The sequence below is a fragment of the Salmo salar genome, chromosome ssa05 (assembly GCF_905237065.1).
Source record: "Salmo salar chromosome ssa05, Ssal_v3.1, whole genome shotgun sequence".
In the NCBI taxonomy this organism is placed as follows: domain Eukaryota; kingdom Metazoa; phylum Chordata; class Actinopteri; order Salmoniformes; family Salmonidae; genus Salmo; species Salmo salar.
Genome location: NC_059446.1, coordinates 66,342,919 through 66,369,196, shown reverse-complemented (window position 1 = coordinate 66,369,196; position 26,278 = coordinate 66,342,919). Strand labels below are relative to the sequence as shown.

Here is a 26,278-nt window from a genome sequence, read left to right as displayed (position 1 = left end):
AACATAATCACTAGTTAAACTAGTAATATCATCAACCATGTGTAGTTACCTAGCTTGTCCTTCGTTTCCTGTTAATTTATCATTGAATCATAGCCGACTTCGCCAAACGGGTGATTTAACAAGCGCATTCGTGAAAAAAAGCACTGTCGTTGCACCAACGTGTACCTAACCATAAACATCAACGCCTTTCTTAAAATCAATACACAAGTATATATTTTTAAACCTGCATACTTAGTTAATATTGCCTGCTAACATGAATTTATTTTAACTAGGGAAATTGTGTCACTTCTCTTGCGTTCTGTGCAACAGAGTCAGGGTATATGCAGCAGTTTGGGCCGCCTGGCTCGTTGAGAACTGTGTGAAGACTATTTCTTCCTAACAAAGACAGCCAACTTCGCAAAACGGGGGATGATTTAAAAAAAGCGCATTTGCAAAAAAAGCCCAATCGTTGCACGAATGTACCTAACCATAAACATCAATGCCTTTCTTAAAATCAATACAAAGAAGTATATATTTTTTTAAACCTGCATATTTAGTTAAAAGAAATCCAGGTTAGCAGACAATATTAAACTAGGGAAACTGTGTCACTTCTCTTGCGTTCATTGCACGCAGAGTCAGGGTATACGCAACAGTTTGGGCCGCCTGGCTCATTGCAAACTAATTTGCCAGAATTTTACGTAATTATGACATAACATTGAAGGTTGTGCAATGTAACAGGAATATTTAGGAACGGTTCCGTATTTCACTGAAAGAATAAATGTTTTGTTTTCGAAATGATAGTTTCCGGATTTGACCATATTAATGACCTAAGGCTCGTATTTCTGTGTGTTATGATATAATTAAGTCTATGATTTGATATTTGATAGAGCAGTCTGACTGAGCAGTGGTAGGCAGCAGCAGGCTCGTAAGAATTCATTCAAACAGCACTTTGGTGTGTTTGCTTGCAGCTCTTCGCTGTGCATCAAGCATTGAGCTGTTTATGACTTCAAGCCTATCAACTCCCGAGATTAGGCTGGTGTAACCGATGTGAAATGGCTAGCTAGTTAGTGGGGTGCACGCTAATAGCGTTTCAATCGGTGACGTCACTCGCTCTGGGACCTTGAAGTAGTTGTTCCCCTTGTTTTGCAAGGGCCGCGGCTTTTGTGGAGTGATGGGTAACGATGCTTCGAGGGAGGCTGTTGTCGATGTGTTCCTGGTTCGAGCCCAGGTAGGGGCGAGGAGAGGGACGGAAGCAATACTTAAGTGCCTATAAGAACATCCAATAGTCAAAGGTATATGAAATACAAATGGTATAGAGAGAAATAGTCCTATCATTCCTATAATAACTACAACCTAAAACTTCTTACCTGGGAATATTGAAGACTCATGTTCTGAGCAAGGAACTTAAACGTTAGCTTTTTTACATGGCACGTATTGCACTTTTACTTTCTTCTCCAACACTTTGTTTTTGCATTATTTAAACCAAATTGAACACGTTTCATTATTTGTTTGTGGCTAAATTGATTTTATTGATGTATTATATTAAGTTAAAATAAAAGTGTTCATTCAGTATTGTTGTAATTGTCATTATTACAAATAAATAAATAAATAAAAAAAGTACAAATAATAATAATGGAAGACCAAAAAAAGCCGGTACCGAATAATCGGCCGATATTTATTTTATTTATATATATAAATATATAAATAAATATATAAAATAAATATATATATATATAAATATAAATATATATATATAAAAGTATATATTTATTTATTTATATATACTTATTTATATATATATATATATATATATATATATATATATATATATAAATATTTATTTATATATATATATATATAAATATATATAAAAATATATATAAATATATTTATATATTTATTTATATATATTTATATATATATATATAAATAAATATTTATTTATATATATATATATATATATATATATAAATAAATATTTATTTTATATATATATATATATATATATATATATAAATAAGTATATATAAATAAATAAATATATACTTTTATATATATATATTTATATTTATATATATATTTATTTATTTATATATATATATATAAATATATATATAAAAATATTTATTTATATATATTTATATATATATATAAATATTTATTTATATATATATATATATATAATATAAATATATATTTATATATATATATATATATAAATATATATATATATATAAATATATATATATATATAAATATATATATATATATAAATATATATATAAATAAATATTTATTATATATATATATATAAATATATATAAAAATATATATAAATATATTTATATATTTATTTATATATATTTATATATATATATATAAATAAATATTTATTTATATATATATATATATATATATATATATATATAAATAAGTATATATAAATAAATAAATATATACTTTTTATATATATATTTATATATATATATTTATTTATTTATATATATATATAAATATATATATAAATATATATAAAAAAATATTTATTTATATATATTTATATATATTTATATATATATATAAATATTTATTTATATATATATTTATATATATATATAATAATATATATATATATATATATATATATATATATATATATATATATATATATATATAAATATATATATATATATATATATCAGGCTTTCACACCTACCTGAACTGTTTCCACATTTCCAAATATATATAAATATATATAAATATATAAATAAATATAAATATATATAAAATAAATATCGGCCGATTATTCGGTACCGGCTTTTTTTGGTCTTCCATTAATCGGTATTGGCATTGAAAAATCATAATCGGTCGACCTCTAGATACAACAGATATTTTTTTAAGCACACTTACACTACACCTACTAGCTTTGGTTGTCAATGTGTAAGGAGTTCTTCTTCTCCTAACTTTATCTCTCTCTGTGAGGAGGGGGCTGAGGCTCTGGTATGTTGCCTGGCTGAGAGGCTTCCTCCGGGTTAGAGGAGAGGGGGGCTTGGCTGCAGCCCCAGGTTTGGTAGGACCAGATTTCCTAGCTTCCGAGGTCCTGGTGGCCACGGCTGACGGTTTACTCTCCACTCTACCTCTGCCAGGGGCAACATAAGGCTTCCTCAACGAGGATGTGAAAGGACCAGCTACCGTAGAACGTCCAGGAACCTATGAGAAATATGATATTGTCAATATACAAATCATTGCCATGTCACCGTCTACATTGTAAATGATAATCACCTTTGATGCAAATCAAATCAAATGTTATTGGTCACATACACACATTTAGCAGATGTTATTGCGGGGCTAGTGAAATTCTTGTGTTCCTAACAGTGCAGTAGTAACTAACAATTCACAACAATACACACATCTAAAAGTAAAATAATGGAATTAAGAAATATATAAATATTAGGATGAGCCATGTTGGAGCAATGGCTATGTAATGTGGAAACAGTTCAGGTAGGTGTGAAAGCCTGAATCAGTGTGGTTATGTATGGTAGGGTTTAGTGCTTATTAACAAGGGCTCCGTTCCCGTCCGTTACCTGCTGGCTTCTCTTGTTGCTGGGTTGAGCGGAGGTCAGGTCAGGGAAGGAGCTGTCCTGATCCTGCTTCATCAGCTTCTGTGCCTCCTCTCTGATGCTTCTGGGACGGGGGCCTGGGGAGGCCGGAGGAGTGTCTGGCTCTGCTGAGCATCTTGGGCTTGACTCACAGGATCTATGGCTTAAGGACTGGCCAGTCTTCTCTGGGCTGAGATGGGTCCCACTGTGAACATACAGCTCATGTTAACGTTTTCCCACTCCATTCTGTACCTTCCAGAGAGTGTCGGTTGTCCTTCCCTACTACAGTCATGTGACAGACAGCTGTAGACTCACCTAGCAGGCTGCAGAGTGGAGCCTCTGATGTCGTCCATGCTGTCTGGTCGGATGGGACGCATCAGCTCCTCTGCAGTGGGCAGCTCTGAGAAAACACATCGAAGTTAATCAATTAATCATGAATCAATCAGAAGATCAAGTCCATTTGTAACACCTCAACACAATCTTACAACTTAAAATGTACCATCTTGTCAGAATAAGGATGGACATGTGTGGATCTGCAGTTAGTTTTGATTGAAAACCATATTCTATTTACTTGACAGGTTCACCACAGACATATCAGTGGTGGAGACTGACCAACCTGACTCTGTGGTGGAGACTGACCAACCTGACTCTGTGGTGGAGACTGGTGCTAGTAGTGTTCCTCTGGAGAGCTCAGGTACAGAGGGAGAGACAGGAACAGGACTGCTCTTCCTCCTCCTCTCTCTCCTGACCGGTGATGAAGGGTGGTGATGTGGCTTTCTTGAGGACTCAGACCATCATATCACCGGCCCCACTCTGGCCATATGACTGGGCTACACAGACGACACAGGAACACCACCAGGTTCACCATCATCTGCCACCACCAAACTGACACAGATGGTCCAAAGTCATCTCTGTTTTCACCATGTTTAGATAGCTACATCCAGTAGGACCTGACTGACAGCCTGTCTAGTCTGGTCTCACCTGCTAGTGCAGTCTCTATGGACTCCTCCGCTCCCTGGTTCCTCCCTGGTGTCACTGTCCGCTCCAGGGGGCAGGAGTTCACCGGTCAAGTCCAGAGAATCATGGAGGGACACTTACACCAGGAAATGATGTGATCAGGACAAATAGAATATTGATTTTAGGAGTAGGTCAGTTTCAATACTGTATGAATAGAAGATGGTGTCATAAAAGCAGGAAACGATTCATCAGGATAAATCACATGCCTGTGAAACAGGGGTACAGTTAGAGGAACCAGAGACACTGTATATACATACTGTGTACACGACACACACAAGTGTTGTCACAATACAAGGTTTAGTATCACAATACTCGATACCAAAATGATACCACAGCAAAAAAAGAAGGCATATTAGCCAGTCACAGAAAACTGAACTGGATAAGCAGTTGACTTATTGAGATTGTTTGGGCTGATTTCATGGGGCTACAGATGAAAAACAATCAGTTTCCCTTCCATTTGAGATGTATTTTACTGTACTGATCAACAACATCTGCATTTCTTTTAGAAAAGTGTGGGCTGTCTCTTTTAAGATCCATGTCTCGCACACACACAGTTCGAGGCTCTATGGAATGGCATTTGGGTCTTTGCGTGTCAAAGAGTTTGACGTGTATCTTTTAGACACGCAAAGACCCAAGGGGCTTTCCATAAGGCTCGAGCAAAAATGATCTTGACTGAGAGAGACGTGAGGTGGGAGAGACGACGTGAATGAATAACGTTTTTGGGGAGAATCAGCTTTGAAGCCAGCAATATCTTCATAAAACAAACAAGGTACTAGGGTAGTGAATTGATGTTAGCTTCAACTGTAAGCTAGCAAGGCAAGTTAGCCTACAAACGGTATCTTCTTGCATTGTAAAGTGTTCTAGCCTGTAATAGACATTGTTTTGCTAACAGTAATTAACAGTTAAATAATGCAACAAAGCATGTCAATATTAAGTGTTAACTTCTGTGCAGCGATTCCTCAGGACAGGCTAGCAATGAGTAAGAGGAGCAGGCAAAGTGCTCTCGCGCTACAAGGGAACATCGGCTGTGCTGATTGAAAGAGGATCAAGTCTTTATCTATCAGTAGATGACGTGACACACATTTGACAGAAGTACCGATAGTAACAAGAATTCTAGTACTGAAACGCTTTTCTATGTTCTAGTGTCGAAAGAGTACCGAAGTTTCGTATATCATGCAGCACTAACACAAACACTAAAGACCTCCCAATCCCCCAAAACACATGTAAATATTGTAAAATATTGTGCCTTCCTGTATTATACTTATTCTAAAATGTTAATTCTATTCTACTAATCCATTTACTTTAGGTTCGTATTCTTCCATTTTATTATTGTTGTTGCATTGTCGAGAAGGTAACTGCAAGTAAACATTTTGTTGGATGGTGTAAATCATGTGTTTGCAGTACATAGGGCTAATAAAACTTGAAAACATACTCGTGCTGACTTAAAAACCCACTCTGACTCAGAAAAGAAAAATGGATGTTGGTTTATAATACCTTTGGTGAGCATGGCAGGCCTTTTAGGCTTCTGAAAGAAAGAGAGAGAACAAAACGAGATGAGCAAAACAAAAGAGCCATGCAGTCAGTCGCCCACCACATATTCAGCCAGTCACAGACAAGAGACTTGGCACACTCTCCATTAAAGATCCCTTCTTCTCACTCTACCTCTTGAGAGAGCTGGGACAACTGCTGCATGCCTTATTGCTTTTATAAACGGTGGCTTTTTTAACCCAGAGTGATTAGCACGTGAGCAGCACGAACAACTCCTGCTTACAACTCATCATGGGGCAATTCTACATGATGCAATTACAATCAACGTTCGGCTTAAACCTCTGGTTCAAATCACTCCCTTACAAAGCATTATTAGAACTAAATGACTACATTTTCAAACCAGACTCGCATAAAACCTAGGTCTCACCCAATTTTTCACCTCCTCAATGACCGCATCTTCGAAGTGCTCATCCTCGCTGTAGTGGGAGGCTGCAGCAGGCACAGACAGAATGACAGATTCACTGATGAGCTACAATCATACATATGAGGTATGTGCAAGTACATGTCTAACAGAGTGCCACTGTAAATGACAACAGACATGGGTTCAAATAGGATTTGTTTCCTTTCAAATGCCTTAACGGCAATTGATTGAGCTTGCCTGTTGCAACTGAACCAACGGAATCGTCAGCAAATGTGCAAACCACTCCCAACTTCAAAGTGTTTCAAAGAAAACAAAACCTATTGAACCAAGCAGGGTCTGGAGTAGTGTGAGCATAGACATCCTATTAAATGATTATTATAATTCCTAATTCTATAATTGCATCATCTGTCCTACCTGGGGAGAGTCTGTCAGACTCCATAGCTTCCTCCTCTCTCTGATCGACCGCCGCCACAGCCGCCACTGCTTTCCTGGAGAAACTGCAGAACAAGTGTCATTCACAGATCACACGCTGGGAGTGATAGTAATGACCTTACCCAGCCACTACCCAGCCACTGCCTGCAACACTGAGGGTCTCCTTGGGACAACCCCAGCAGTGGCTTCAAAAGGCAGCTACAGCTAGGCCTGGGGCGACTCGGAGTGTCATGCTCCGGAATGAAGATGCCCCTAGTAAGAGATCTAGGATCAGCTTGTCTTCACAAGGTCCTAACCTTAACCACTCGAAAGTGGAAACGCAAAACCGACCTGAGACCATTGTGTAGAGACAACACCCCCCTTAGCTCCGGGGAGTGTCATAGATACCTGAGGGTGGTAGCTGTGGTGGAGTCGCTGGTGGAATCCAGATCTTTGTTGACTCTGGAGTAGTCTATGGTGGAGGATGCACCTCCCTCCAGGTGGGCAAAGAAGCGGGCCTTCTTCTATTCCTCCTCCATGCTGTCCATGCCCAGACCAAGACCCACTGCAGCGTTCTGACCTGGTCTGGACGCCATCACAGAGTCTGGGTAGACACAATCACAGACATACATGTTTCAACCATTGCTATTTTCAAAGAGTTTGAAGTAAAATAGTTTACATCTGGCACGTACAGCTGCTTTCATGTCACTACCCTGATGTCAGGTTAGCAATGGATTGAGCTAGATCATATAGAGTATCTATCCATCTCACCAGAGCAGACACCCTCAGACTCCAGACTGTCTCTGCTGAAGATGGCAGGCTCTGCCCCCTCCTCCTCCTCTGAACCTCTCTACTCCCTGATGCTGCAGCTCCTCTTCATCCTCCTGGATGGGCTAGGATCTTCTCAGAAACTTACGGAACGTCTTCTCAGATCCCAGCAATCCTGGAGAAAAATAAATATTGGACCGTTCAATTCAGGTAATTACAGGAAACAGAAATTGCTCTTGCTTCAGGCTACTTCCTGAATCGAAAGAGGACCTGTGGTTGTTGTATAGGCCTTACTGTGGTCAGACAGCTCAGCACAGGACTTGATGTAATGAGATTTTTTAAAAGAGCTAAAAAGGAGTCCATCCATGCGGACACCAAGCTGTCAATATTCCAGACCGTGTTTGAAACCCCGCTATGGTAATGAAGCTAATTAGCTCTGTGTTTTATCATTCACAAGAGATTGACTTCCTGGGGTATACAGGCCTGCAGAGACCCTCAAAGGCCATACGGTCCATTTAAAAGGGGAACAGTACACACAGAAGAGAGAAGACAGAGCAGTAGAGCTCACTTGATCTCAGCTGCACTACCACTTGCTGTCAGTCTACTGGAGGGAGGGTACTGTAGAAAAGCTCCATATCCTCATAAATATTCAAATGGTCTTGCAATACGAATAGATGTCAAGATAAAAAGGTAGACCATTTTTTACCTAAGTTAGTCTCACCATGGCAAAGCCTAACTTTTCCATTTCAGCACTGAATGATCATTGTGATATTTACAGAATGGAAAATAAGCACTGGTTACAGTAAAAAAAGAGCTAATATTTTAGCCTCTCCAGAGTTAGACTAGTAAAAGCAGTTGGGAGTAATTTTACTAGTGAAAATGTTTTTCCTAAATAAAGTGCTAAAACTAATGGCAAGATAGTTTGCTAGAAGCACAGAATCACAGCTCGCATTGACACACTGAACTGTCTGGCGGTGAAAGAACATGACCAGATGTAGCACCAGTAACCATAACAACTGCCCTTGAGATCCAGAAAGTTCTTTATTTTTTCCAATGCTATGCTTTTATGGTCACTGCTTATTTACACCGCTCCATTAGCAGAGGAAAATAAAAATAAATATGAAATGAAGTGACAAGGAGACAAAGACAGTAAACAGTATGTTTTAAATCCAGGTTTCACTAAAATCATGGTTCATCATGGTTTCAGTCATAAAAACCTTGATTTCCACCTTTGTAATGTGGATACAGGTCTGGGAAGTGTGGCAACACGAGACCACAGTCGTGGCCAAAAGTTTTGAGAATTAAAATTTATATTTGTGTCACAAAGTTTGCTGCTTCAGTGTCTTTAGATATTTTTGTCAGATGTTACTATGGAATACTGAAGTATAATTACAAGCATTTCATAAGTGTCAAAGGCTTTTGACAATTACGTGAAGTTGATGCAAAGAGTCAATATTTGCAGTGTTGACCCTTCTTTTTCAAGACCTCTGCAATCCACCCTAGCATGCTGTCAATTAACTTCTGGGCCACATCCTGACTGATGGCAGCCCATTCTTGCATAATCAATGCTTGGAGTTTGTCAGAATTTGTGTGTTTTTGTTTGTCCACCCGCCTCTTGAGGATTGACCACAAGTTCTCAATGGGATTAAGGTCTGGGGAGTTTCCTGGCCATGGACCCAAAATATCAATGTTTTGTTCCGAGCCACTTACTTATCACTTTTGCCCAATGGCAAGGTGCTCCATCATGCTGGAAAAGGCATTGTTCGTTAAACTGTTCCTGGATGGTTGGGAGAAGTTGCTCTCGGAGGATGTGTTGGTACCATTCTTTATTCATGGCTGTGTTCTTAGGCAAAATTGTGAGTCAGCCCACTCCCTTGGCTGAGAAGCAACCCCACACATGAATGGTCTCAGGATGCTTTACTGTTGGCATGACACAGGACTGATGGTAGCGCTCACCTTGTCTTCTCCGGACAAGTTTTTTTCCGGATGCCCCAAACAATCGGAAAGGGGATTCAGAGAAAATGACTTTAAACCAGTCCTCAGCAGTCCAATCCCTGTACCTTTTGCAGAATATCAGTCTGTCCCTGATGTTTTTCCTGGAGAGAAGTGGCTTCTTTGCTGCCCTTCTTGACACCAGGCCATCCTCCAAAAGTCTTTGCCTCACTGTGCGTGCAGATGCACTCACACCTGCCTGCTGCCATTCCTGAGCAAGCTCTGTACTGGTGGTCCCCCGATCCCGCAGCTGAATCAACTTTAGGAGACCGTCCTGGCGCTTGCTGTAGTTTCTTGGGCACCCTGAAGCCTTCTTCACAACAATTGAACAGCTCTCCTTGAAGTTCTTGATGATCCAATAAATGGTTGTTTTAGGTGCAATCTTACTGGCAGCAATATCCTTGCCTGTGAAGCCCTTTTTGTGCAATGCAATGACGGCACGTGTTTCCTTGCAGGTAACCATGATTGACAGAGGAAGAACAATGATTCCAAGCACCACCCTCCTTTTGAAGCTTCCAGTCTGTTATTCGAACTCAATCAGCATGACAGAGTGATCTCCAGCCTTGTCCTCGTCAACACTCACACCTGTGTTAATGAGAGAATCACTGACATGATGTCAGCTGGTCCTTTTGTGGCAGGGCTGAAATGCAGTGGAATTTTTGGGAGGGATTCAGTTCATTTGCATGGCAAAGAGGGACTTTGCAATTAATTGCAATTCATCTGATCACTCTTCATAACATTCTGGAGTATATGCAAATTGCCATCATACAAACTGAGGCAGCAGACTTTGTGAAAATGAATGTGTCATTCTCAAAACTTTTGGCCACAACTGTACAGTCTTTCTAGTCTATCAGGTTTGGATCTGTCTGTAGCTAATATCATTATACCATAGTAGTCTAACTACTAGTCTACCAGGGTTTTGGGGATTTGTCTCTAGTCTAGCTACTACGACTTTACCATCTTCAAGACCCTGTGAGTCACTATCACTGCTGTGACTGTCCAGTGGTGTGTCACGGACAGAGGCACTCCCCTCAGGACTCCTCTCTCCTGATGCATTATGGTTGCTCTCATTCGTGGGAGGGGTAACTGCCTGGCAGAGTGGGAGGAGTCGTGTTCTGGGCTGTTATTTCCCGGCCCCGCAGCAATGTGAGAAGAAGCATCCTGATTGGTTCCATGGATCTTGTCCAGCTGACTGAGCCTATCCAGAGCTTTGCTGCGAGGTTTGGGGGTGGGCCTAGTGGGGGCTTCCACTGTGACAGCTAACCAATGAGCAGCATGAAGTAGGAAGATAAAGATGAGAAAGGAATCATGCTCTGTACACACAAATAAAAGGATCTCAGGGAAAGGGACACCCTCAAAGAGTACATGCATGGTTAGGTGGGCAAAAGGAGAGAACTACTAAATATGAGCTAGAAATATTTAAGGGTTAGCTTGGAGGAAGAGAAGATCTAAGGCAAAAAAAACAACACAAATATATCAAAGGAGAGGGCAGAGGGCAGGGCGAAAGCTAATGAGAGAAAGTGAAGGTTGGCAGCATGTCACTGTACTTACACCAATGATGGGGAGACAATGTGCCATTTGGTGGCCCTAAGGAACTAGGGGTTACAGTAGTGATGCCTATACCCTGAGGGGTGCTTTTCATTGGGCTGCTCTCACTCTCATCCTCCTGAGTTTTCACCACAGCCTGCTGCTGGGGCTTTTGGGGTTTAGTGAATCTGCATTTGGCAGCCTCTGCTGGGGACAGGTGGAAGGAAAGAGGAGATCGAAGAGAAAGGAGAGAAGAAGGTGGGGGCAGACAGCTAGAGAACAAGACTGATATATAAATGCGTAATGAAGAGCCAACTGATGTAAACCAATCAAAGATGAACTCATGAAAGGAGTCAAACCATAATTATCAGGGGAGTAGCAGCAGGGAACAGGTTATGATGGACATGTTATGATGGTGAAATTAAATGCAACAGATGTTCCAGGAATAACAGAACAGATGAGAAATCAGCACAGAGTCACAGTGTCCCTCTAAAGATATTATAACCTGACAGCATGTCATGAAACACACAAGAACAAAGACACATAAACGGAGAATAAACCAAAATGACAAGCGCAGACACACACAGAGAGAAAGAATCCTAACTGAACTGAAGCGCATCAACCTACACATCCCTGGCTTTGATTACCTCTGCCAGGTGTCTCTTCGCTGTCCTCCTCCTCCTGCCACCACCGCACAGGGACAGCTGATGTCTTCTTTGGTGGTGGTTTTTGAGAGGCTCTGCCCAGGCTGTCCAAAACACTGGAGCGCTTAGCACTGCCACCCAAATCCACCGAGTCATCTGAGACAGACTAAATACAATTCAATGGTGATTAGGTTAAAGTATCCATCTAGCTAGTTGGTTGAGTGAATACATAGTAGTATGGACACAGATGAAAAGGCTGGTTATCAGTATCTTTGGTGTGGATATAAAGAAGGGCAGAGTAATTAGTGAGTAACTTCAGCTATAGCTATGAACACCCAGAATTGCAGACTTAGTGCTACTATCGTGTCTGCAGTGACGTTAAACTCATCTCTTTCAAAAACTGCTCAAATTGTTCAAGCTCATCTTTCGTCAGTCGACAAGCCATGATTCCAGTCAAAGATAGGTAAGTAGCTAGCTACATGTAAGTAGCTAGGGTAGCTACCTGTATCTTGCCGAAACAATGGCAGAATAACAATAGTGAAACGTTTGCGATCCAACAAGACTCAAGCGCCCCTTTAACTTCCTAACTAGCCAGTTACCTAAGCAACCAATGTGGACGTAGCTTTTCACAATGTTGTCGAGCTTACTTATTTAGCTAGTGTATTTCGCTAGGTAGCTATCCTTGACAGCTGTAGCAGTTATTAAAAAGATTTGGTTGTAGCTAGCTAGCATGGTAACTAGCTAGCTAAGCTGATTGGCTAACTGACTTTAGCGTTAGCCACCTAGCTAGCTAGCTGGCTTTAGTTAGCCACCGAGCTATAGCTGGCCAGGGTGTCTTCTAGCTATCTATCGGATTTGCAAACATATTTGAACTCCACCAAAATATTCAATCAGTGTGATGCATGTAACTAGCTACACATGCATGGCTGGTGGTTTGCAAACGTTAGCTACAGTAGCAGCTAACAAGCGTTTTGTGGTCATAGCTCCATAAAGTTCCCGCGACAACAAACGGGCGAGACCTCTAAGCCCATTGGTTGGCTATTCAGAGACACGATAACGGAACCAATCACCGGATAACGGACCAATCACCGTTATCCTTCTGCTTATGATTGCTCGTATATCTATTTCCCTTTTAAAATCCGTCCATTCATAATTCATTCACGTATCAGAAAAGTCATTATTATTATTTAGCGTGAGAAGGCTATGTCATATTTCCTGTCTGTGTCAATCTCTGAGTGTTTTCCTCCTGAAGGATAGATGAGCAACACATTCAAACGCAGACATTGAAGTTTCAACCAATAAAGTATTAAAAACCCTGAATTGATGATTCTATGTATTGGCCATTGAGAAGCTTTGAAGCCAACCGGTTGGCCATATTGGCACTCCCTCCATAGCAGGAAACCCTCCTCCACAGGAATGAATGGAATTCTACAGTATTTCAATTAAATATGTCAAGGACAAAATTAAATGTATTTAAGTATTTTTTGGTGTAGTTGGGGCAGTAACATTATTAAGGAATGTTACTATATATATATATATATATATATATATATATATATATATATATACAGTACCAGTCAAAAGTTTGGACACCTACTCTTTCAAGGGTTTTTCTTTATTTTTACTATTTTCTACATTGTAGAATAATAGTGAAGACATAAAAACTATGAAATAACACATATGGAATCATGTAGTAACCCAAAAAGTGATTCTTCAAAGTAGTCACCCTTTGCCTTGATGACAGCTTTGCACACTCTTGGCATTCTCTGAACTAGCTTCACCTGGAATGCTTTTCCAACAGTCTTGAAGGAGTTCCCACATACCCTGAGCACTTGTTGGCTGCTTTTTCTTCATTCTGCGGTCCAATTCATCTCAAACCATCTCAATTTGGTTGAGGTCGGGTGATTGTGGAGGCCAGGTCCTCTGATACAGCACTCCATCACTCTCCTTCTTGGTCAAATAGCCCTTACACAGCCTGGAGGTGTGTTGGGTCATTGTCCTGTTGAAAACAAATGATAGTCCCACTATGCGCAAACCAGATGGGATGGTGTATCGCTGCAGAATGTTGTGGTAGCCATGCTGGTTAAGTGTGCCTTGAATTCTAAATAAATCACTGACAGTGTCACCAGCAAAGCACCCCCACACCATCCGTTCACCTACTTTGTGTCTCACAAAGACATGGCGGTTGGATCCAAAAATCTCAGATTTGGACTCATCAGACCAAAGGACAGATTTCCCCTGGTCCAATGTCCATTGCTCGTGTTTCTTGGCCCAAGCAAGTCACTTCTTATTATTAGTGTCCTTTATTCATGGTTTCTTTGCAGCAATTCGACCATGAAGGCCTGATTCACGCAGTCTCCTCTGAACAGTTGATGTTGTGTCTGTTACTTGATCTCTGTGAAGCATTGTATTTTGGCTGCAATTTCTGAGGCTGGTAACTCTAATGAACTTATCCTCTGCAGCAGAGGTAACTCTGGGTCTTCCTTTCCTGTGGCGGTCCTTATGACAGCCAGTTTCATCATAGCGTATGATGGTTTTTGCGACTGCATTTGTTTTCTTAAAATTATCCGGATTGACTGATCTTCATGTCTTAAAGTAATGATGGACTGTTGTTTCTCTTAGCTTATTTGAGCTGTTCTTGCCATAATATGGACTTGGTCTTTTACCAAATAGGGCTATCTTCTGTATACCACCCCTAACTGATTGTCTCAAATGCATTAAGAAGGAAATAAATTCCACAAGTTAACTTTTAACAAGGCACACCTGTTAATTGAAATGCATTTCAGGTGACTACCTCATGAAGCTGGTTGAGAGAATGCCAAGAGTGTGCAAAGCTGTCATCAAGGCAAAGGGTGGCTACTTTTAAGAATCTCAAATATATTTGGTTTGTTTAACACTTTTTTGGTTACTACATGATTCCATATGTGTTATTTCATAGTTTTGATGTCTTCACTATTATTGTACATAATAGAAAATAGTACAAATTAAGAAAAACCCTTGAATGAGTAGGTTTGTCCAAACCTTTGACTGGTACTGTAAATATAATTTATATTTTATTTATTTGAAGCTCATATATTATAATGTAAAAGTATGCATTAAGGTGTCTGTAATAGAATAAACATGACAAGAACGACGGTAGACATTAATACATGCATTTCTATAGCTTCCCAAGTAAAACAATTCAATATTTTGTATTTTATTTAACCTTTATTCAACCAGGAAAAGCCCATTGAGACCCAGGGTCTCTTTTTCAAGGGGGACCCGGCCAAGAAGGCAGCAACAATCAATGCATGACAGAATTAAAACATACAAAAATACAATTCCACAACATTATCCAACCTAAAAAAAACATTTACACTCCTCCGTAAGAGTCTCCCATCAATATTTTAAATTCATTCAGTGGCACTAACATATCTAGATGAAGCATGGATTGTAGATTATTCCATGCGTCTGGTGCACAAGAAGAGAAGGAAGTCTTGCCTAATACTGTGAATGTCTTGGGGACTTTAAGTAGCAACCACCTAGCAGACCGGGCATGGTAACTGCGGGTGGTGAAGGAGACCAGACTACAAAGGTAAAGAGAGAGTTTGCCCAAAAGGGCTTTGTAGATGAACACATACAAATGTATCTCTCTGCGCATATAAAGTGAGGTCCAACCTACCATTTGGTACAATGTGCAATGGTAGGTGAGTAACTTGGTATTTGTAATAAAGCGCAAGGATGCATGATTAACAGAGTCCAGTCTCTGTAAAACTGACGAGGTTGCATGCATATACAACAAGTCACCATAATCAATTACAAAGAGAAAAGTGGCCTCAACAAGCTTCTTTCTAGCCATATGCGGGAAGCAAGCCTTATTATGAAAATAAAAACCCAATTACAATTGAATTACAATCTTTGTCACAAGATTATCCACATGAACTTTAAAGGACAACTTGTCATCCAACTCAAGTTGAAAATGTGAGCCACATGTAAAGTAATAATACATCTGCTATCTTTAAGAGGTAGGGGTCCAGGTTGTCTGGACCTGCAGACTTTTTATTGTCTATTGCCTTTAGTGCTTTATAGACCTCAGCATAAGAAACAGGATCAAAGCTAAAATGGTTCACGAGGGCCTATATCATAGTTGACTGTAACAGAGCTTACATTAGAAGCCTGGGCCCTACCATTATCAAAGACTGAACCAGCAGATATGAAGTGCTTGTTAACTTTGGGCTAGGCGTGCCGCTAGCGCCCCACCTCAACAACATCCGGTGAAATTGCAGAGCGCGAAATTCAAAATACAACATTTGTAATATTAAACATTCATGAAAATACAAGTGTCTTACATCGTTTAAAAGCTTAACTTCTTGTTAATCCAGCCGCTTTGCACAGTGATCACTGACATCATTACAGAATATCCCAGTCGATGTGTATTTGTGAGGGGTCTTCGTTAGAATAATGTCCAATAGCGCTGATTTGTTAGGTGCTCTGGGATTCGGTCTTGTAGTCGCATTAATTAATTGAGTGAGATTCCGTTGAGGAGATTCAGTTGAGGAGCATAAACCGTGGATGACTGAGGAGGAGTGCCAAGAGCGCTGCCCAGTGGCTTCAATACAGCGCCCCCTGTCAGTCATCCACGGTTTATACACATCATTGGTTAAAACCCACATTGTTGTTGTTTATTTTGTAGGCTAGTCTTTTGGATGCATGGCTATTTTACAGTCTCTTGGCTATTTTTTTAATATTTTACTTCCGGTATGGCTGCAGTAAATTTTGGGCGGCAGTTTGTTTGGTCGCTGCCAATTCTTCCACCTGGTTAAACTCCTAAAATGTACTTAATAACACTCAAAACATTATAGCGGATTTGGGGGGTAGCCCAGACCTGGACTGTCAAACCTGGGTCCAGCGACTGTCAATGAAACTACTTAACCGTTACCCCAAGAGGTCTGAACCCCTTGATGAGATTGCTTGGTGTTGGGTTAAGATTGCTCGCCACATTATCCCCTCTCTTCAGGAGAGCGTGTCCCCACGCTTCTCTATAGAGCTTGCCAGCTTGTAGTCCTAAAACCCGGGAAATAAGTTACCTCTGTTTTTCGTTCAGCCATCCCTATGTGAAAAATGAAATTGGGAATTAATAGAGTTTAAGAATAAACTGAAAAAATAAGGTCTGAGGTTAACACAGGCTTAAGTTTTGTTCTATGAGATAATAGCAGTCAGTTAACATGACCTTTATGAATTATGAATCCTTTATGTGCTTTGTGTTGTTTATCATTACATAAATTCTTCAAAACATAAAATCTTCTAAGCCTGTGTTTACGACAGACCTTATTTTTAGCCTTTATCCAAAAACCCTTCGAAAACGCCATTCATTTTCCCCATAGGCTTTGTCCAACGAACCATAGCCGTGGGAAGTATAGGTTGCTGAGGGTGCTGTAGCACCCCCTGAAAAACCAGAAGAATAAAACTAATACAATAATTTTTTTTCGAATTTGTTTATTATTTTTTTTTTTTACCAAAGTTGTGCACTGGGCCTTTGCTTGTATTAGCGAACCAATATAGACGCATGTAGAATGGGCCAAAACCTTTTTACAGAATCTCTGCTTTGGCAAAAAAGGTAGTTGTATAATTAAGAAAGGTTAGTTGTATAATTAAGAAAAGTATCTTGCAGGACTCAATAGTTTTGTACATTGTACAGTACATAGGCTGGTCATCTAGGTTTGTACCTGTGGACTTTACATCACCATGAAGAAAAACAATGCACAATACAGTAATTTAGTATATTGGGACAGCAAGTAATTTATGATGGTGGCTCACTTGGTACAGCATGGCCCTTGCAATGCTAGGGTTGTGGGTTCAATTCCCATGGGGGACCAGTATGAAAACCTATGAACATTGATGCACTCATTACTGTAAGTTGCTCTGGATGAGAGTTTGGGAAAGGAACAAATAGACCATTATGTTCTCACATAGAATTAAGTATTTCAAGAAACTAAATTACATATCAAACAAGTATTTTTCTATTCCAGAAATATTATCAGATTAACTGTTTTATACAGATAATTATCAGACTCAAGTTACAAATGCTGGTAAACACTCAAATACGTTTAGTTAAAAACAATTCACAAAAGTACTGCACTGGGCCTTTACTAGTCCTGTATTAGCGGACAGATATAGACATTTTCATCGCAGGCAAATTGCAGCACCCCCACCCACAAACTTCTTCCCGCGGCTATGCAACGAACCATGGCAGAGTTAGTGCCTACAAAAAGACCCCATTACTATTTCTCTCTATATCAAGTCTCTCAAGTATACACACCTCTATGATGACCTCACTGGCTCCATCCCACCTCTGACACCAATGTAGTGAATCAGGACTAAAACCCAGGTCCAGCGACTGTCAATGCAACACCTTAACCGTTACACCATGAGGTCCAAACCCCTTGACGAGGTTGCTAGGTGTTGGGTTAAGGTCGCTACATTACCCCCTTTCCCTCGGGAAAGCGTGTCCCCACACTTCTCTATACCAAGTCTCTCACATCACATGTACACACCTCTCTGATGGCCTCACTTGCAAATTTAGAGGTAGCCCAAACTGGGACATGAACCCTAGTCCAACAACTGTCAAGCCAACATCTTAACCATTACGGCAAGAGGTCTGAATCTCTTGATGAGGTTGCTAGGTGTTGGATTAAGGTCGCTACAATATGAACAGCAAACAACATTCATTTAAACAGTGACATCTAAGAACATGTCTGAATCTTTAAGAACCAAAGGCGAAACAGACACTGGCCAAACAATTAACCAAAGCAACGAATCGCAACTCATTGATACAGGCATGTTGAAGCAACAAACAGACTTGATGACTATTCTGAATTAAATTTGTCCTGGAAACAAGGCACTAACGGATAGAGTTGAACTTTTTAAATTAAATCTCTGGTAGGCCTATTGTAACAATAAATACATAGGCCTCCCTTGGCATCATAAATGAAAAGTGATGACTAAATTGCAGTCCAGCCTAATTGTCAGTGGGGAAAAAAGGCCTACTATGTTTCCAAGTATTTGATCTTAGTTCACTCCATTGGAGGGCAGTGTTGAGCTATGAATACTTCTCTGTGTGTCCTCCAAAGTTGTGAATCTGTGGGCTGTCACCATGAGAGATCAGTGGTAATCTAATAGACTCCCTTAGAGGTCAGGACAGATCCATTTAAACTCTGTTCTCACCTTCCTCCTCTCCTCACTGTCCTTTCTCCCTTAGAGGTCAGGACAGATCCATTTAAACTCTGTTCTCACCTTCCTCCTCTCCTCACTGTCCTTTCTCTCTCACACACTCTCTCTCTCAGTCACACACACTCATACACCCTCATACATGCACACACGCACGCACGCACGCACACACACACACACACACATCGTATTCATCAGCTTTTGTCAAGGATACAAGGATACCAGGTGTTGTGCTTCAGGATGACATGTGTCATTCCATAGCAAATGCTAACCTTCACGTTCCCTGTTCTAGTTTCAGTGACATTTCCATGCTTAACACACAGGTCTTCTGAGTGCAAGGCAGGACCACCTCCCCTCCCACCACTATTCACTGACACATACTTCTCCTGAGGCAAAGTATTCTCACTGCTCAACCCAACAGAGACAAAGACAATTTCAGACAAAGAAAAGCAGAGCTTAATTTGAGGTGATTACGTCCCGATTGGATTAAATAACTTTTAATTAAAATTGCTAAGTGCAGCTAGGGCCTTTGAATTGCAAGGTTTTGGGGATGGGGAGACTGTCTCTGCATGTAAATGAGATTACTCAGTGCTCGATATGAGGACTCTGAGGAGGAGAGAACTAAAGAGTCTTAGGAGTGTTTTATTTAGTATAATAGAGTTATATAGCGTGTAATCTATGTTATTTTTCTCCCTATTAAAGGGACATATTAATTCTTAAGTGACATGGTTGCATGCAAAACGCCCTGTGAAGTTCAGATGACAGATTTACAGGACGGTACTCAAGCTTCAGCACTTGAATCAGGTCATAATATTGCTCTTTGGCTATAGACGTGAGTGGAAATATCAAGTGGCCCTGAAAGATAAGTCTCACTATAGAAGCTGGGGCCGGGAGTCACATTAGAAATGATATTATGGTAACAATGTAATAACACATGACCTTAGCAACACCGGAGACAATCAGAGACGCATGGCATGTCCTTCTCTCTCAGCCCGCTCGTCAGCCATGCCATCTCTGCTGCATTACAACCTTGATAAATACAGAGAGGGAGGGGTAAGAAGAGAACAGACCAGTAATTAGGGGAAAGCAAACATGCGAACGAGTGTGTGACGCTCATCACTCTCCCCCTGGTCAGTTAAATGAATGTTTAATGCAGAGACATAGACATCCCAAGTGCCATTAGTACGATCGCCGGACCTGTCTGACTATGAGAACTGAGTGAGTGATTAGGAGGGGAATGCTGGTTAGCATGCTATTGAGGCTGCTCTCCTCTCTTCTTGTCTGCCCTGGTTCTGATGTAAATGCGAGGACAACTCACCGCCCTAATGAAGACGCTGTTCTCTCCTGTCACTGGGTGACATTGGGATCGCTCTCTCTATCTCTGACTCACACTACTAACTGGACAACCGTTTCTACTGCCCTCCCATGCCACCCTATGGCCCCCACCCATATTCATTCTGATTCATATCCATACATAATCTGTTGATTCTTTAGAGCAGGGGAAGTGGAGGGTGTGAGGCGTTGTAAGGGACTAGTGTCTTTTTTTCTGTACCCCCACTTCCTGTTTTTGACTTATGGAATTAAAATACACAGAGAATCTATTAGGTTCCCCAGAACTTTGCTGTTTGAGAGATTGCAATGCCTCAATCCTGCACGATTGTCCCTGGTCAGAGCACATTGGATTAATGAGATGGCTTTGGGTTACTTCCCCAGGTTGGCCAGACAATAATAGTGTGAGAATTGCCTATGAGCAAAGAGCGAGAGGGAGAGGGAGAGACTTTGCATGGGTTATCCCAGAAAGAGGGATGCAGATTGGATTTCCTTTCTACCGCTCCCACAAAGGTATGCAAGCACACCTTTGTGTTTTCTAACAAACCAAAACCCTCTTAACCTGTTTAGGATAGGGGGCAGTATTGACACGGCTGGATAAAAAACGTACCCGATTTAATCTGGTTACCACTCCTACCCAGTAACTAGAATATGCATATACTTATTACACATGGATAGAAAACATCCTAAAGTTTCTAAAACTGTTTGAATGGTGTCTGTGAGTATAACAGAACTCATTTGGCAGGCAAAAACCTGACAAGGTTTCAGGCAGGAAGTGGCCTGTCTGACAAGGTGTCGTTCTTCTTGTCTCTGTTTATTGAAGAGTGAGGATCTTAGCTGTCCCGTGACACTTCCTACGGCTGCCATAGGGTCTCAGAAGGCGGCAAAAAGCTGAATCGTGGCTTTGCAGGCTCTGGCTGAAAAAAAGTAGCGCGTTTGGGTAGTGGCTGGTTACAGTACTGTGAGACTCAGGCTCGTGCCCGCGTCGACCGAAAGCTTTGTTTACTTTCCTCAGTTTAGCTAAATGGACATTCCCGGTCGGAATATTATCGCTTTTCTACGAGAAAAATGGCATAAAAATTGATTTTAAACAGCGGTTGACATGCTTCGAAGTACGGTAATGGAATATTTAGATTTTTTTTGTCACGAATTGCGCCATGCGCGCGACTCTGATTTACCATTTCAGATAGTGTCTGGGACGCACGAACATAACGCCGCTATTCGGATATAACGATGGATTATTTTGGACCAAACCAACATTTGTTATTGAAGTAGCAGTCCTGGGAGTGCATTCTGACGAAGACAACAAAAGGTAATGAAACTTTTATAATAGTAAAGCTGATATTGGTGAGTGCTAAACTTGCCGGGTGTCTAAATAGCTAGCCCGTGATGGCTGGGCTATGTACTTAGAATATTGCAAAATATGCTTTCACCAAAAAGCTATTTTAAAATCGGACATATCGAGTGCATAGAGGAGGTCTGTATCTATAATTCTTAAAATAATTGTTATGCTTTTTGTGAACGTTTATCGTGAGTAATTTAGTAAAATGTTAGCGAATTCCCCGGAAGTTTGCGGGGGGTATGCTAGTTCTGAACGTCACATGCTAATGTAAAAAGCTGTTTTTTGATATAAATATGAACTTGATTGAACAAAACATGCATGTATTGTATAACATAATGTCCTAGGGTTGTCATCTGATGAAGATCATCAAAGGTGAGTGCTGCATTTAGCTGTCTTCTGGGTTTTGGTGACATTATATGCTAGCTTTAAAAATGGGTGTCTGATTATTTCTGGCTTGGTACTCTGCTGACATAATCTAATGTTTTGCTTTCGTTGTAAAGCCTTTTTGAAATCGGACAGTGTGGTTAGATTAACGAGAGTCTTGTCTTTAAATAGCTGTAAAATAGTCATATGTTTGAGAAATTGAAGTAATAGGATTTTTAAGGTTTTGAAAATCGCGCCACAGGCTTCAAGTGGCTGTTACGTAGGTGGGACGAATTCGTCCCGCCTAGCCCATAGAGGATAAATTGATAGCAGCCATCATATCATTGTTGCAATGATAAATTATCTAATGACTGTTGTTATGCAATCATGATTACAGTGTCTATATGGGAGTTCTGTATCTGCTCTCCTATCATAGTATGAGAGAGAACAAATCAGCAAAATACCAGAACCAAACTCTCCAGGATGTGTTTAAACAGAATATCATGGAATCTAGTTAAATGTAAATGAAGGCACATTGTAATGTACATAGAGCTGTAGAGGAGTGAGCCTCGTCAGAGTGAGATGGCTAACGGTCCCTCCAGACGTCACCTCCTTCATCCTCGTTCTAACTGAACGAGCCATGATTGATTAGCTCTCTCTGCCCATCCACTTTGGCAGAGAACACTCAAGCCTGGCGGATTCTCTTCATCATTTTCTCTCTGGGCACACCGCATAATGTCTGCCTACTGCTATCACTGTGAAGAAGATGGTTATAGGAAAACACAAAGGACTGGCTGATGATCCAGTGTGATAAGTAGATGGAGAGATCTCCCTCCAGCCTTGTAATGACAGAGGGTCACAACGTAGGAGAGACACGGCCGGGCCCTCACACCTACCTACTGTATATCTACAGGGCAGGCGTCCCCTGCCCCTGCACTGTACTGCAGGGGTTCTCAAGCATCTACCCCCAGCTGTTCCATATATTTGACCTGTTCCACAGCTAGCACTCCTGAAACAAATAGTCAACTAATCATCAAGCCCTTGACTAGGGGAATCAGGTGAGTTAGTTCAAGGCTCCTCGGTTCTCTACAACCCACATATTAATGATGAGAGATCCTCACATTACACACTCCATCACATCTCCCCATCGCCACACACACACAAATACAGGACAATCTCTGAATTCCTAACATTGTTCTTCAGATAAATCTGTACTAATCTTTACAGTCTATACTGTATATCTAGAATCACCCTCATGTGTACATTTTCCAAGAAAACTGTCTTTGGAATCTCATCAAAGGATTTAGCAATTGTCTCCTGCTGTTGGTTACAGGGCCAGAAGAAAGCTCAGAGCGGAAAACTCTGTTTTAATATTTAATATTTCAGGAACCGCTGAGCTTTGTTTTATGGTGCTATGTATCTGTCAGTGTCCATAGGCACATTTCATTCAAAGGGATTGGACTGTGCAACTAAACATTCACTCACCTACACAGTGTGTGTGTGTCCGTGTGAGTGTGCGTGTGTGTGTCCGTGTGAGTGTGTGTGTGTGTGTGTGTGTATGTATGTCCGTGTGTGTGTGTTCCACCCCTGTGTCCATGTGCAGTATGCCCGTCATACCTCTATTTACTCCTGCAACCATATGTAGGATGTCTGGACGGATGTTTAGAAAATAGTCATCCCCACTTAGCGCTGTATTCATATGAAATATTAAATCCAATTTAAATACAAAATTGCCATATAAAATATTAACCGCAGTGTAAATATTTCATGCGAGCCCTTTACCATAGGCTGGTGTTCATTACCAAGCAGTATGGGTTTTAATGGTCTTTACCCCAGGAGATGGTGTAGCAGACATTCTCATACTCAGACTGACCTACAGGGGGAGACAAAGGTCTGCTGCGAGAGGCCTGCCTCAAAAGAGATGGCTAGAGAGATTGAGACTGAGGGGAGAAAGAGAGAGACGTAAAGTATAGAATAGGCTACAATGTGTGCATCTCTCTGTGTGTCTCTCTCTATGTGTGTTTTGCGCTCATAAATTATAACAATATTTGAATTGGGCTGAAACCCTTAAAAAAAGGAACATGTTGGAGTAACGCTCCAATACAAAAAGGAACATGTTGGAGTAATGCTCCAATAAAAAAAGGAACATGTTGGAGTAATGCTCCAATAAAAAAAGGAACATGTTGGAGTAATGCTCCAATAAAAAAAGGAACATGTTGGAGTAATGCTCCAATAAAAAAGGAACATGTTGGAGTAATGTTCTGATAAAAAAAGGAACATGCTGGAGTAATGCTCCAATAAAAAAAGGAACATGTTGGAGTAATGCTCCAATAAAAAAAGGAACATGTTGGAGTAATGTTCTGATAAAAAAAGGAACATGCTGGAGTAATGCTCCAATAAAAAAAGGAACATGCTGGAGTAATGCTCCAATAAAAAAAGGAACCTGCTGGAGTAATGCTCCAATAAAAAAAGGAACATGTTGGAGTAATGCTCCAATAAAAAAAGGAACATGCTGGAGTAATGCTCCAATAAAAAAAGGAACATGCTGGAGTAATGCTCCAATTCTCATGTGGTTTGTGAAGAGAGAGATGAAAAAGGGAAGTGTCTTAAAGAAGGCGATCCAATGACTAGGAGGTCTGCTCTAGAAACAATAGGGGTCAGGGTTACACTATGAGTCTCACCAAACCTACCTGCACTGCTATTTTCTGAGCAGAGAAGTGCCTGACTTACCTCTTTTTGTTTCTGTTTCTTGGATTTTGTGTGTAATCATCAGTACACACTAACCAGTGTTATTCCAAGAGCCCTCAACCATCCTCTGTCCTTCACAGCCTGTCTACACCCATATCCCCAACACGCTACATGCATGTAACTACATCTATGAAATGAAGCAGTCCAGTGCTGTTCTCTCTGGAAGTTTTGTGATAGCTCGCTCACCATTATGTCATTAAACTTCCTCATTTGCACCTTCCTATGGAAATGTATGCAGAGCTGACATACCATCATCCCAGTGTATTTCTATTCAACAAAGCAGTCCCACCCTACATGACTATCCACAGCCATCTCAGCCCATATTATTCTCTCACCTCATATCATCCTACCACACATCTCCTAACTCTCCAAGACTCTAACCCATTATTTAGTCCATTAAAAAAACATTTATATCACTCCATGGCCCTATAACCCCACCTCTGATAGGCCTCATATCTGTGAGACAAGATTAAGAGAAAGAGAGGCATAAGAGTTATATGAAGGATGAACTTGGGGAAAGACCGAGAGCAAGAGGGGGGCAGAGAAAGAGAGAGAAGTAAGTGAACAAACTAGCTTTGCAGAGTGACTATAAGAAGGAGGAGATAGAGAGAGAGAGAAGGGTAAGAGATGCACAGGCATGCAGCTCTTCAGAGGAGAAGAAGAGAGGCACATTAATCATTGGGAGACATCTGTTCACTCTGCCGCTTTAGAATTCTGTCAAAGAGCTGCTCGGAGTCAGACGGACTCCCCCCATCCGCCCAGGCAGATAGTGCAGAAAGAGAAAAACCTGTCTCCTGTTAAGCATGGACAGACACATCAGAGCCATGTGCTCCTCCAAGCGCTGCCTTTAATCTGACTTGATTTAATTCTCATTTAGAGAGAACAAAAAGGGAGACAGAGGCACAAGGACGATGAGAGAAGAGTATAATATGTAGGACATCACTGATCTGTCTCGTGTGTGTGTGTGTGTGTGTGTGTGTGTGATTAATTCTGTCGGGTGTGTTCATGGTGTGTACACTTACATCTCACAAATTAATGTAATTCATAATGCATTTATAGGAGCACACAGGAACACAGGCACACACACACACACACACACACACACACACACACACACACACACACACACACACACACACACACACACATAGCCCCATCAACACCTCAACAGTTTGTATTGACAGAAGCCCCTATAAATTATCTGGCCACACTGGCCTTATTTACCCATGGCCATTTTCAGGAGCGCCATAACATTCTCAGTGGGAGTATCAAATCAAATCTGAATTTGGCCTGAAGGAAAAGTACACCTGCAAAATTGGTGTCCTCCCTGTGGCAACAAAGCAGAGCTCAAGATGAATGAGTCGAAGTAGAGGCTTGCTTTTTCAGGTCTGGAGACTGTAGGAGTGTAGGGAGCTTTGGAGGAGAGAGAGAGAGAGAGAGGGTT

The 26,278-nt window shown here is 40.6% G+C and overlaps 1 pseudogene; it reads right to left on the bottom strand.

The window, feature by feature from the left end:
- Positions 1-26,068, bottom strand: part of LOC106605496 (centrosomal protein of 162 kDa-like) — a 43,124-nt pseudogene extending 17,056 nt beyond the window's left edge.
- Positions 26,069-26,278: the final 210 nt, after the last annotated feature.